Source organism: Thunnus thynnus, chromosome 9 (assembly GCF_963924715.1).
Source record: "Thunnus thynnus chromosome 9, fThuThy2.1, whole genome shotgun sequence".
NCBI classification, from domain to species: Eukaryota; Metazoa; Chordata; class Actinopteri; order Scombriformes; family Scombridae; genus Thunnus; species Thunnus thynnus.
In genome coordinates this window covers 6,844,542-6,858,189 of record NC_089525.1, presented here as the reverse complement: position 1 = coordinate 6,858,189, position 13,648 = coordinate 6,844,542, and positions in this window count along the sequence as shown.

The following is a 13,648-nucleotide window of genomic DNA, read 5'->3' as shown; positions in this document are numbered from 1 at the left end:
ACTTTTTGGAGCCAGTGGAGTTTCCCCCTGCTGGCCATGAGAGAGAGTGCACTTCTGCATTGGCCTCATTTTTCAGTCCCGGAGCTTCCCACTTGGGACATGGTGAACTGCATGAACGTATAACTAAAGGTCTTCAGCAGCCTTCCTGAAAGCATAATTTGGACCTCATGTTTCTGTCTACGTTCTGTCTACATTATTGTTCACTGTCTCCTAAAATTATGTTTTATTAATTTGCAACAAAATGTTATCACTGCAAAAAGATCATTTCATATAGGAAGGAAGTGTGTCACACTCCATTTCATGCACCCGTCCATTTCAGCACAAGTGACCAAAGTGAAAAGTTTCATTCCAATGTACAAAATGATCATGTCCTATCTTGTCCTTGTCCAGATGCTCCATTGGACAAAATTGGGAGTGTGTAAAACAGCAAATATGCACCCTGAAATGTCTATTTTAACCTGCAATATTCTATTTCATCGTCAAAGATTGTTCTTATGACACAGCTATCATATTTAAATAACACAGTTACAGCCATGTCACTGCTCAAGCATATCATGTTGTTTGTTACGACCAAAGGCCTCTATCTCCAGCAATTACACATAGAATACTTCAGGTGCTACTCTTTTGGGAAATCTTTCAGAAATGGATGGTCCTATGAGAAGTTCAATGATGTTTAGTGAAAAGAAAACCTTGTATGAAAACCTAGCCTGTATAAACCACTGTGGCCACTGTGTCCCTAGAATATCATTGCAATGATTTGACCTCTACAACCTTGGAAGTTATGTGGAATACAGAATTATAACCAGCAGCTTGATGGGCACAAAAGCACAGATGTTCCTGTACTTTTTTTGTTACAGCCTGGTGCTGGTTCTGTAAGATTTAATCAATGTACTCAAATTGGATGAGGTGTTGCAGATGGAGGGGACATACCTGAGCTGGTGTCTTTGCATGATAATAAGAATTTAGTCAACCAAAAAAGAAAAACTTCAAACTTCCGGAAAGAAGATGTTGGCACATTTAGGCGAATTGCTTAATCTAGCCAAGTGCAGACTGTGCTTTACTTGTGTCATTGCCATAATCACACTAAAATTGGATTTCTGATGTGCATGTAAGTGTTTCTACTCTGTAAAAGACTCATATCAAACAGAAACAGGAAGGACCAACAGGCATTGGATGGGTTTATTTGATTTTGGAGACTCTGAACTAGATGAATATATTAACTCCAGACACAAACACAGATTGTTCCCTCTATGCTCAGACCTGGTTTGAGGAAGTGGCCATGTTGTCTTTGACACCTAAATTGCATTGTTCCACTCTAGCTGCATTGAAAATCCCTCCCCTGTCCATTTCAAAACAAGTAAATGTCAAAGTGAGCAACAAAACTCAGGGCTACAGAGGGATGTATGTAACAAAGGTTTCCAGCTGGAATTAAACCAGGGACAATACACTTGTGTTCTCACTGTGTGTTCAGACAGAAAGTGAAGTGAATTCTAGATGGTGCAATCACGTACAAAGTCAATACAAAGACAACATAGATGCAAATTCACCCAGGGGGGCACAAACTGATGTGAAGATGCATTTTCCAGGGCTTTATAAATCTACTTCATAAATGTACAGAGACAAGATGGAAAAGGAGAAGCTGGATAGAAATAATAGAAAGAACCAGAGTTTCTTTTGAGTTCTGAGTTTAGTTAGAAGCTGAACTGAACACAAACACACAGGCAAACTCCCACAGACAAGGTTGGTGCGTCCGTTGCTTGCTGGCTTACAGCTAACATATAATGGGTACATTGGATTTTGGGGGAAATAAACACATGGTCCACTTGCGCAAATGACACAAGGTGAAAATTCACTTCACTGCATACACCATTATCATCACATTTGTTCAGTATGTTTTTTTTTGACTTACTGAGTGTTCTACATGTTCAGTTCCTCACTACAGCTGTTCCATAAATGCACTCTTTTGACTGAAATACAATGATTTTTTTTTTTTTTTTTTATTACATTAGTCCTCACCAATTGTCTTTTGAATATGCAAATTCCTCTCAAATCATATTGAACTTTTCTCTTTTTAAACACCTACTGGATACTATTATAATTGTTTATAATTGTTTAAAAATAATTGTTTTTTGCTCCATATATAATTTGAATCATTTTAAAGTCCAAATCATTAAATTTCAGAGCCTTTAATTTAATAAAGAGTGAGTTTGTTGGTTCTCTGTAAGTAGTTTTGTTTACAGTTAATACAGCTTTCCTTTGAAGAATGAACATTGGATTAGTAGTGTTTTATATGTATTTCCCCACACTTCCACACAGTTCTATATGGGGCCACAAGGGAACATGAGAAGATCTTTAACTTTATGTAATATTGCAATTGACTTTGACATTTTAGCTTTGGTATAATTTATATGTGGCTTCCAGCCTTCCATAATTTATATCTATTATCACTCCAAGAAATTTAATTTCAGACACTCTTTCATTTTCAACATAAATTTAGTTTTATTCAGTGTTAGTTTATAAGAATCAAACCAACTGTTTAGCATTTTCAATTCTTTTTCAACTGTATCCAGAAGTTCTTACCAGAACAACATAAATTTGTATCATCTGCATATAATATCATTTTTAATATTTTAGAAACCTCACATATATAATTAATGTACAGAATAAACAATAATGATGGTTTTTTGTGTGTGTGTGTGTGTTTGTGTGTGTGTGTGTGTGTGTGTGTGTGTGTGTGTGTCACAAGGGAGGCACAGAAAGCCAGAAAAGGTAGAAATAAGAAACGGGGATAAAATGACTCAAGAGAAATAAAAACAGTCTTATGTCTAAGCAATAGATAAAGAGTGAGCAAGACTGACGGAGGCAAAGAGAAAGAGAATTTCAAAAAACAGGCATAATATCAGGTGGATATCTAATTTGTTATTAAGATGAAGACTGATGCTGCATTGCTTCCGGTGGCGTTTCCCCTGATGCAACAAAGCCACTGGCTAAATCAAATTAACATCTCCTCTGACTTGGTGTCCCCACTAGCACAAATCAAGGTGCTGAATTGCAAACAGGACCAGAGCAACAGAGCAAATCAATGCTGCCAGGCCTTCACGAGTGTGTGTGTGTGTGTGTATGTGTGTGGTTAAAAGCACTCTCATTTGCTTGTTTCCAAGGAGGCTGCAGACTCCAAATGAATAGACAGACAGAGGTAGGGATAGATAAAAAAGGGTTTAAGTGAGGTCCTGGTTTAAATAGGTCTCACTACAGGACTAATGGCATTCTTAATAATTATTCTGTTCTTACACAAACACACACACACACACACACACAGTCTGACAATTGTGTTATATCAAGAAAATGAAAGACAGACAAGAGAAGAAAGGAGAGAAACATGCAAAATTTGACTGATTTCAACATGCAGGGGGTCAAAAATGACAAAAATGTCAAAGTGCTTTAAACACTGTTTTTACATTAAGTTACTACGAAGAATTTTCATTTTGTGTTGATTTTTGACAAAAAAAAAGAAGTAGTCTTTCCCAGAATGAGGACTGCATTTCCCATGAGCACCACTGCCTCATGTTGTAAAGATCTGGCTAGCTTGTGCATTGTTATCTATGTACAACTGGCTGTGAGACGAGTGTGCAGCACAATATTCAATGACTTCACTCTGTAAAATCACTTCATATATCAATGGTCTGGTGTTGGTTATACTACAATACTTAGTTTGGAAAAAAAAAGGTTTAGGGGTTATTGAATATTGTTTGAGGTATCTCTTTTTGGTGTTGCACTTTTTGTACCTGCGCCCTTGTCTCACAGCCAGCTGTACATAGAGAACATTGTTATTTGTCCAGCTCGGAGGAAGGCTCATTTTATAAGGTTGTACCTCGTTGTCTACCTCACCAGAGTAGGAAAGAGGCATCATTTGTGTTTTAACAACATTTCGCTTATGAGTTATTGACGTGTTTATCACTCTTAAGTGTCGTCTGGAAACACATCCGTTGGTGTTTGTCGTCGTTGTGTTGTAGTATTTGCAGCGCATTTTCTAAATACTGTGCATGTGTTGTGAAATTGATGAAGATGTTTTCTTAATTAGCTTGTGTTTTGTCTATTTGCATGTGTTTTCTTAAGTTGCAGCATGTTTCCCCTTGTGTAATGATGGTGGCCAGTGACATGGTAAAAAGATCTGTATCTCCCATTGTCACAAAATACAGCAGGTAGTAGCTACTGTTGACTTGGAAGTTTTCTTTGCTTTTATTTTTGTTTGACACAGCTAGGAGTCTCTTTTTGAAGCTAGTGCAAGGCAAGTCAGCGTCTCCACTTCCTCTAATTGTTTGGTGCAGACTGAGAAAACAGAAAGATGACATAAGGAGAGGAGGGATAGTGTGTGTCTGAGAGGGAGAGAGAGAAAGTAACAGGATTTTCATCCAAGCATTTTGAAGACAGACCAGTATAATTGGTTAGCTAAGGCAGATAGGGCCATTATATCAAATCACACATGCCTTAGAATAAGGAATGAACAAGAATGAAAACATATTGATTGTGAATTGATCAATATCACTCTGTGTATGGGTAGCACATAACCTGAGCTGATTCAAATGCAACTGTTTTGATTAGATTCAACACAAGGGGTTTTTTATGAGCAACACAGAACATCAGCTTCCTGCATCTTTCCAGAAAAATTATTTTTGTTGTAACCCATACTGTAAACAACTTATACTTTATAAGCATTTCTAGTTCAAACAACTAAAAGTGATGCAAAAGCTGGTTTCCCGTGTCAAAGTCACGCTTTGCTTACTCATTCATCCACCTGGCACAATTACATACAAAGTCAATATAAAGACGCAATAGACGATTACATAGACAGTTAGACAATTATTTGCATCTCACCTCCTACCAGTAGTCAATTTTGTTTTCTTTGAATTGTCTTTCCTTAACTTTAACATGTTAGTTTTAGTGCTAAAACCTAAACAGACCTTAAACATGGAGGTGCTAGATCCACATTTGGGAGGCAATGATGATGGCATCCTGCCATAAATGCATCTGATTAGAAAATGCTAATAAGGGTTTTTCTTTAAGGCAGTGTCCACTTACGAGCTTTTTCCCAGAGCTTTCAACTGTATCAGACTGTTTTTTTATCAGTTGTCATGGAGATAGATCTGTTGACCATTGCACTTTTGGGTTTTTTTTTGTCTGTTAACCCAAAAAGTTAAGCATGAAAATTAATTATCGACCATAAAAGTAGTCGTATGACACAATGTCAAACCGCTATTGTCAACAGATCCATATCTGCTAATGAAGACAGTGGGATACGGTCGAAAGCCAGTAGAAAAAGAAAAATCCAATAAGATGACCATGAGTAGGGATGGTTTTGTCAAGTTAGTATTTCCTAGATCAAGAATGAACTTGCATACTTGATGTATTTTGCCATTTCATTTGGAGAACTTGTAAAGTTTTGCAGTGGTGTAACATCACACTACTTCCTCCTTTGATTCTCAGAGAAGACTGTCATTAATTGCATTTCCACAAGGTTTCTTATCGGGAAGATGTCAGCATAGGATATTTAAAGTGTTTGAACAAATGTCATTTGCCATTGTTTTTTCTGGCACGGACACCTGTACAAGTCACACCCTTATTAAATTAGACAGCAAAACAGCAAATATCATCATTTTCTGATTATCATAAAAGACTTGTACTTGCTTGAGGTGGTGTCGTATTTTGTCCGTAAATTCATTATGCCATAAACATTGAGCGACGCATTTTAAATATCTGCCCAATTATAACTCTCGGAAATGTCAAACCTTCTCTCCCCTTGCATAAATCTTCACTTCATGACGATTACTTGGTATATTAAAGCATTACCAGGTTTGTTTCATTATCACCTTCAGTATAAAATATCACATTAGCTGACATTTAACAACAGTAACAAACTGCATAATGCAAATATGTTTCTTTTCCTGATGCAGCTCCAGCCTGCATTATAAAAGGCTTTTTATTCAAATCAACTCTGGGTGTAACACATTTACGTAATGCTTGTTTTAGTTTTAGTGGCATTTCAAGAGTTGTGCTGAGTTCCCCTGACAGTTGGATGGAAACATAACAAGTGACAGAGAGGATAGTTGGTGTGTTTCATTTTCAACCCTGCCTTGTTCATTTAGCACTAGGATGCTTTAGTCTTTATTCTATATGTGCTCTGTCACAGCCTGTCCTCACAACTTCTGTCAGAGCTGGGTTCATCATTGGGACTGAGCTGAAATGAGAATTGTATAAAAAATAAAGTTTCTCCTGGCACGGACTGAAAACAGGGGCAAAACGGGGACACCAGAAAGAAATATTACTTTCATCAGAGGAAAAAATATATATCTAGAAGTTTTTAGGATTGAAGGAAAGAAAGTTTTTCTCTGATGCCTGATGCCGTGGATTCTTTGAAATTTGATCTGGTTGTTAACATTTGGAAGGGTCCAGAGGAAATTCAGGCATGTCAGGGTAAGAGACCAAATGAATAAGAATGGCCCGTGATGTCTCAGTTTGTCAATATAGAAATGTATTATAGAAAAAAATCTATTAAATATATTTCCTGCTGGCCCTCATTCACAGGAAGGTCAGAGGCCAAGACTAGGACAGAACAAGCATGAATTCTTGAAATCAAAAATGCTTGCATGTACACTTTAGCACACTGTGGACTTATCTTTTTTCTCGTTTGTGAAATAACAATGTTAGGTAACAGTCAAGGTTGAACAACTATGAAAACTTGCAGGGTTTTAAGGATTGGTCATTGTCAAATAACCCTATCACCAAACACGAATGTTGGTGTTAGACATTTCTACAAATCCCACATTAAAGATAGTGGTCATGACAAATAAACTATAGTTAAAGTAGCCAACTAGATTCAAGATTTAGTTTATTGTCATTTCTTGTGTATTTGCAGGAAGGACACATTTGCAGAAAGGATAAATATATACTGTATATCTAAAAGTTCCTTGATAAAAACATATAAATCCCAAGAGAAAAAACAATGAGCAGTTAGCAGCACAGTACATTAAAGTGCATTTAGAGAGAAAGGTATATGTCTCTGTTCTATATAGACAACTCTTGCATGTCAACGAGTAACCGGCACTGATGGGAGTCATATAATCCATTCTGCTGTCCAGAGATCAAACATTAGGCAGCATGATTGTTGGAACTGCCAGTTTGTATGGGTTAACAGTTAGCCTAGCTTGCACTCCTCCACGCAACCACATCCTGTCGCACCACTTTCGATGTGTCCTCTCCAGCACAGCTCCAGGCAAGATCGTGGTCTTCTTTGGGTCCACTGGGTGTGGCAGACCAAGTGCGCTAAGCTGATTTAGTTCCCAGCCAGTATTTCTCATGGCAAAAGTTACAAATGGCTGAATGAAACTGACAATCATAGACATATTTCCCTTGCACGCCACACGATGACATGTAGACATGGACAAAGATACTGTGTAGTTGGAACTAGGAGAGACTGCTGCAAACGGTGGTTGCGTTGCCATCACACCAGTTCATGGACAGAGAGAGAGAGAGAGAGTACGACCAACAAGGACCCCTTAATTTCTCTTCTTGTCTTCACAAAATAACTCCTCCATTAGCTTCCTCAGTGCAGTTTCTCCTTTGGAATGATGGTAACAGTAGCAGGTAGCAGTTAGCATTTGACAGCTAGCTAGTTGTTTTGATTTAAAAAAAATATATCCAAAGTTGATATTTCCTCTTCTGTTCTTGCTGATTAATGCTGTTATCTCTTCTTTAGAGACTTTTCTGAAGATAAATTCAAGTACTCCTGACTGCAGTGTGCAGTTTTATCCATCTGAGGTTTGACAGTCGTGACCAAAGGCATACGTTGAATACCAACGTATTTCACTTTTGAAGTAATTGTAAAAAATATTATATAAAGTGCTAGCAGCACATGAGTGTTGTAACACTTTTAGCTTCATGCTATACATCTCAGACTTTGATACAAGCTGCTCAAATTGTTGCAGTCAACAATAGAAAGATAATTGTTCTTCTACTACTTCTGCTTCAAAACTTGCTAAACCTGTTATGTATGTATGCTATGTTATGTGCTGGTTATATTGTTCTGAAATTCATTACTGGTTATACTGTGTATGATTGTCTATATGACACTAAAACTTGATTTGCTTGATTAGCTATTGCTAATTGGCTAGCTTGTGCACATGGGTGATAATTAACGCTATGCTAACATCTGTTTGGTAGTTGGTTATGTAATATACCACTACACTGGTCTAACATGAATATTACAAAGTACATTATGCATAATGACAGCCTCACTCATTTCCATGGTTTATATTTTTATCTATGTAGATGTGCTTTCATTTGATACTTTCGACATGAACCTCAGCTGAACATCTTCTTTTTCTTCTCTCGGTTTACTGGCTGATTGCAAACAACTTGGTGCATACCGCCACCCACCTCAGGAGAACCTGAAGGAGACAGAACTGCACACTGCAGTTAGGGGCTTCTCACTAAAACACTTAGTGATGGTTAGGGAAGGATTGTGGTAATAAAAGTGCAAATGTTAATTGCAGCTCTGTGATGGAACCCAAACTCCACTTTCCTGCATGAAAGTCGGACTTGCTACACACCCATCCACCACCTGGCCCTCCACACCCTTACTTCTACTTAAGGGACAATTGTGGTCATGTTTTTTTAAAAAAACAGTGGTGGTTGGAAACAGGAAACCAACAGTGATCTCCTGTGTTAAATTCAGAGAACTCAGTCTTTTTGAGTCAACCATCCACTCTGACCTCTTATGCGGATTTAGTCGCTATGTAATAATATCATCTGATTTACTTCTTTGCTCCCATCATAATTACTACAGACACTAGAGGGCTTCTGTCACTGGAGTGTAAGAATATGTCGTTTTGGGACATTAACACTCAAGAACAAACTCAAACTATTGCCTGTTTCTACTCATGTCTTCACATAATCTTTTCCTTTGTGGGAAGCCTTGTGTTCAACAAAACTGTGCTCTTAACATTTTGGAGAGGTGCAGCTCAGAAATAAATAGCTGATCTAAAAATGCTACAGGGCCTTCATCAAATACAGTACATCTGATGTAACTCTGTTTTATGAAGCTTGCAAGACAAAAATGCTTTTTATTATTAATTTAAGTTACAAACTAACTACATTTTCACCTTGGCCTTGGGAGTGTTATGCACATCTTCATCTGATTATGTTTGTGCACAAAGCAGACCAGACTATCTTCCCCCATTCTGTGACATCCTGATAAATACACACATAATCAAATACGGAAGTGAAACCAGTTCTGAATCTGGTTTCAACACGTATCCTTATTAAACGAATGCATCATCATAGCTCTGTGAACTATGCCACTGAAGAAAGTGTTTGATATCAAGGGAGACTTCTCACTTTATCTCCCTCTCTCTGTCTCTCTCACACACAAACGCACACATAACCACACAGTTCACAATCATTCCCTGAAGACATTTCTGAAGACTTTCTAAAAGAGGTTTCAAAGAGCTTCTCTTTAAATTTCTGATGTCTGGAGAAAAGCTCTGGAAGTTTGGAAATCACAGCCAAGAAACTTCAAAACCACTGTGTCGTGTTGACACGCACGCACGCACACTCACAAACACACACTGTGACATAACCCACACATCCATCCCACACAATTATTCCTCCTCAGATAAGACATAATCTAGGTTCACAAACAGTTTTCTTTCAGCTGCAGATTTAAAGTGAGTACGTTTACTTTAGTTGCCTCAGACAGATATCAATCATCAACCCACCAGCAGTAACCCTGACCTGGAAGTGGATGACTGTGGGCTACAGTGCAAGTATGGATTAGTGCTGAAAAACTTTGAAGTTGAGTGAAAACACAGTCACACACGATCCATCTTCTTCTATCTCACAGAATAAAATGCACACAGATTTCAGTGCAACAATCATATTTTGATGTAAACAACTCATAACAAAATTACTTTATACATTTTTTAAAATGTTAAATGAAACACTATAGACTCAATTTCACCAGAGGGGGTCAAAGGTCAGCTGTGAGACATGAGCTGCACATTTGGAGAAAGAATGTTGTGCGTTGCTTACAGTACATGGTTATATGATGTTCTGCAACACAAATTAGGAAGATGCCACAAAAAACCTTATAAAGGAGAAAGCAGGAATTCTTTATATATGTGAAGTGACAATTATAGAAAAATATCAATAAATCAATAGTTTTAAATTTAATGAGCTCTATAACAGAACAATAAAGGAATATAAGATATGACAAGATCACTTTAAAGGGGAACTCCAACAACTTGACACATGTTGACTAGTTGGCTGATCACAGGGAGTACCTCTGTGGTTCTGGAGGGTGACTGTCAAGTCTTAAAAAAATCCCCCCCACCCCCACCCCCCGATGATGTCATAGTGATGTCATCAGGGTTATCTGGACTTGGGTCTACCAAATTGTTTCATAGAAAGCCTGCGTTACAAACTGGAGGTGTGAATATGTGGATGTTTACAAGGCAGGGCGGGTTTAAGAAAGACTCTTAAGCTGCATTATGGGAAATGTAGGCTCCAGTGGTTTTGGAGCTTGACCCATGCTAGGAGACTAAAAGTCAGCCGCATTGATTTGGTCCATTTTGTCTGTCGTACACTCCCCAGCTTTATGGAAATACAATGCTAAATTGCTTGTATTATGTAACATGGCCACACAACAAGTCAACAGGAATATTATTGGTATATAACAAAAAAACTATTAATTTGATATTATTGATATTATTATTATTAGAGACTTCTATTAGGAATCGTATCTTGTAAAAATACAACCAAAAGATCATACACAATTGAGAATACTGTACTTGCCAACACATTACAAATAGAAGTGAAAACTTTTAGTTCAAGCAAAATGCTGTAATAAATAAATATAAAGTCAAAGTACAGGAGTTTTTCATTTGTATTGTGCTGCCCTCTGACACCTGTCACACAATCAGAGAATATTTTCCTGTATTCTGAAAAAAGAAAATGAGCCTCATGCAAGAAGCAATCCTACGAACAGATTTGTCCTAAAGAGGCATCAATCTTCTTGTACTTTTCTGTAATTTTCTCTCAGGTACCAACAGAATATATGAGTGGTCCAGACCTGTCATATGTGTCCTGAACTGATAGTCTCCACCTTTCTTCACAAGGTGAAAACACTTTTTTGACTTTGAAGTATGATGTCTTAATCTGAATGAATTTGGAGTTTAAATATGATGCCAAAATCAACAAAAATAAAATATATAACTAAAAAAAATTGAATGCAAAATTAATATTCTGTTCACCATATTATCATCATCATGGCTGCCAAATGAACGAGAGGATTATTAGACTTTATGATTTTTAGTGACGTCACAGTAGTTGCTAGGAAATGACTCTCTGCGTGTCTCTGTACAGTATCATCTTGTGTTGCAGTTGACAGTGTTAAATTACCTACTGTGGGCTAGAATATTCTCTTGTCTAATATTTCTTTATCACATGACTGCCTCCCATCACGAGCGTTTTTTTTTAGAAAGATGTTTTTTAGTATCAAACTTCACATTGAAGCATTCACTCTTTATTTCCGTCACAGTACAGTGTTGCTGTACATTGTATTAATATTTTCTAACTGTGTCAGGTCATCTACTACTGACACTCCTAAACTCATTCACTTTTTGTCTGCTGATTTCTGAAAACAGAACTTGAAGCCCTGCAGTGTGAAGTTCTTGATTTTACTCTTTGGTAACATTTCTGTGAATTAAAACACAGACTGAACAGAACATAAAGCCTTATATGACAATTTTAGGGGCATTGATTATGCTAATGATCCCATCTTACTAACACGCACCTCCTCATGAACAGGTGACATCCATCAGGCTGAAACAAGTGATTTACAATTAAGTTTGGGCCGTTCAGAGACTTTGTTGAATCTGACCTGGATCACTCGTAAGAGTAAACCTCACAGAGAAAAGTAAGAGAGTTTTAGATGAAGAATATGAAAATGTTCTCGCATGAGGCCCATTGGGTTATTTTAACACATCATTTACTGAGATAGAGACTGACAGTTACAATGATGGACTATAAACTGTGCAGATCTAAACGTGTGCGTGTGTATTTGAGAGAGAAATGGAGGCGTGTGTGTATGCAAATTTCCCATAAGACTCTCTTGGCTTTATTAGGACTAAGTGATTATGCCATAAAAATCACGTAATTACACCCCAAAAAACACACGCATGGGGACCAAGGGAGTGCGAGCGTGTGGTTGAGTGGAAAAAAAACATAGACAGAGATAGAAATAGAAGTAGAGAGTGTGTTTGTGTGTGTGTGTGTGTCCCCTGTGTGATAGTTATGGCTGCCTTCCAGTGGCAGGCATTCTCATTTGGTCCTGAGGGGCTCAAACATACACTCGCATACACTTTCTCTCTCCTACACACACACACTGTCTCTCTGTTTAAACCAGCAGGACAATGGAGCCAGAGCTTCCAGCTCCATCAAACACATGGTCTACACAGGAAGCCAAGGGGGGATTGAAGCCTTGTTTATTGAAGCCTTAGTCTGTGGAAAGCAGGGATCTATTGTTAGACAGCCAGGTATTCTTTCATTCTCATCCATCCATCCTTCAGCCACCACATGCTTACCTAAATAGGCTATTTCATTTTCAGCCCATCTGGGTGTCTTCTTTGAGACAAACAATTGTGTTCAAAATATTAAAGTGATGTAAAGATATAAATAAATGTTGTTTTCATTATTCTCTATCACTGATTTATATTATGCAGATCATTAAAGATTACTTTAGTAGCTCTTTCCTAGTACAATAAGAAGTAATCTGGCCCACAGCAAGTGACATGTTTTATATATAGTGTTCATTCTCTGGAATATGTACAAGATGAAATGTTTAATGATAACCCAAATGAAAAGCATTACACTTGTCAAAATGTAAATTATAGTAAAGCTTCAACAAACTGTTCTGGTAATCCCATCAGACCAATGTGTCACTAGTTTTAGAGTGGTTCCCCTCTAATCCTCACAAGAGCTCTGTGCTACAATGAAGATGTGGACTCATGGCTAAAGTGCTCTGGGGTGTTTGAGCTTTAAACACTTCAGCGCACCCGTTCAACTTGAGCCAAGACAACTTGCCTTTGCAGAGAGCTAATTGTATTCAGAACGTTTTGTAAAGTAGTTCTTAAGAAGGGTTAACAGAGCAGTTGAGTAAAGTGGATGAACAGGAACTCAGTGCACTCATCATAGAGCAACACATGAATCTACAGAGGATACTGGAGATCAAGGGAACTGGCTGTGTCCAGAATAACTACTAGCACACTATATTTTTATTTGTGTGTCCAAATTCTCAGTGTGTAAGACATCTATGCACTATATAGTGCTCCCACGATGGAAAGAAAAAAGGGCTTTCCATGGCAAGTAACATTGTTTTCTGCTATGTTGTGCAAAAATATACCTGAGATAATGAGGATTATTTATAAGTGTCTGAAATCAAAAATCAGAAGTAGGACAGCACTCCATTTAAATTATTCATTCAAGCATAGCACTGACGTTTTGGGCAGATGCCTTTCCTTAGTGTGCAAAATGGTTCAGCAACAGTGTCAGAGTCTGAAATCCCAGTTAACTGCTCACTAAACAGCTGTCTATT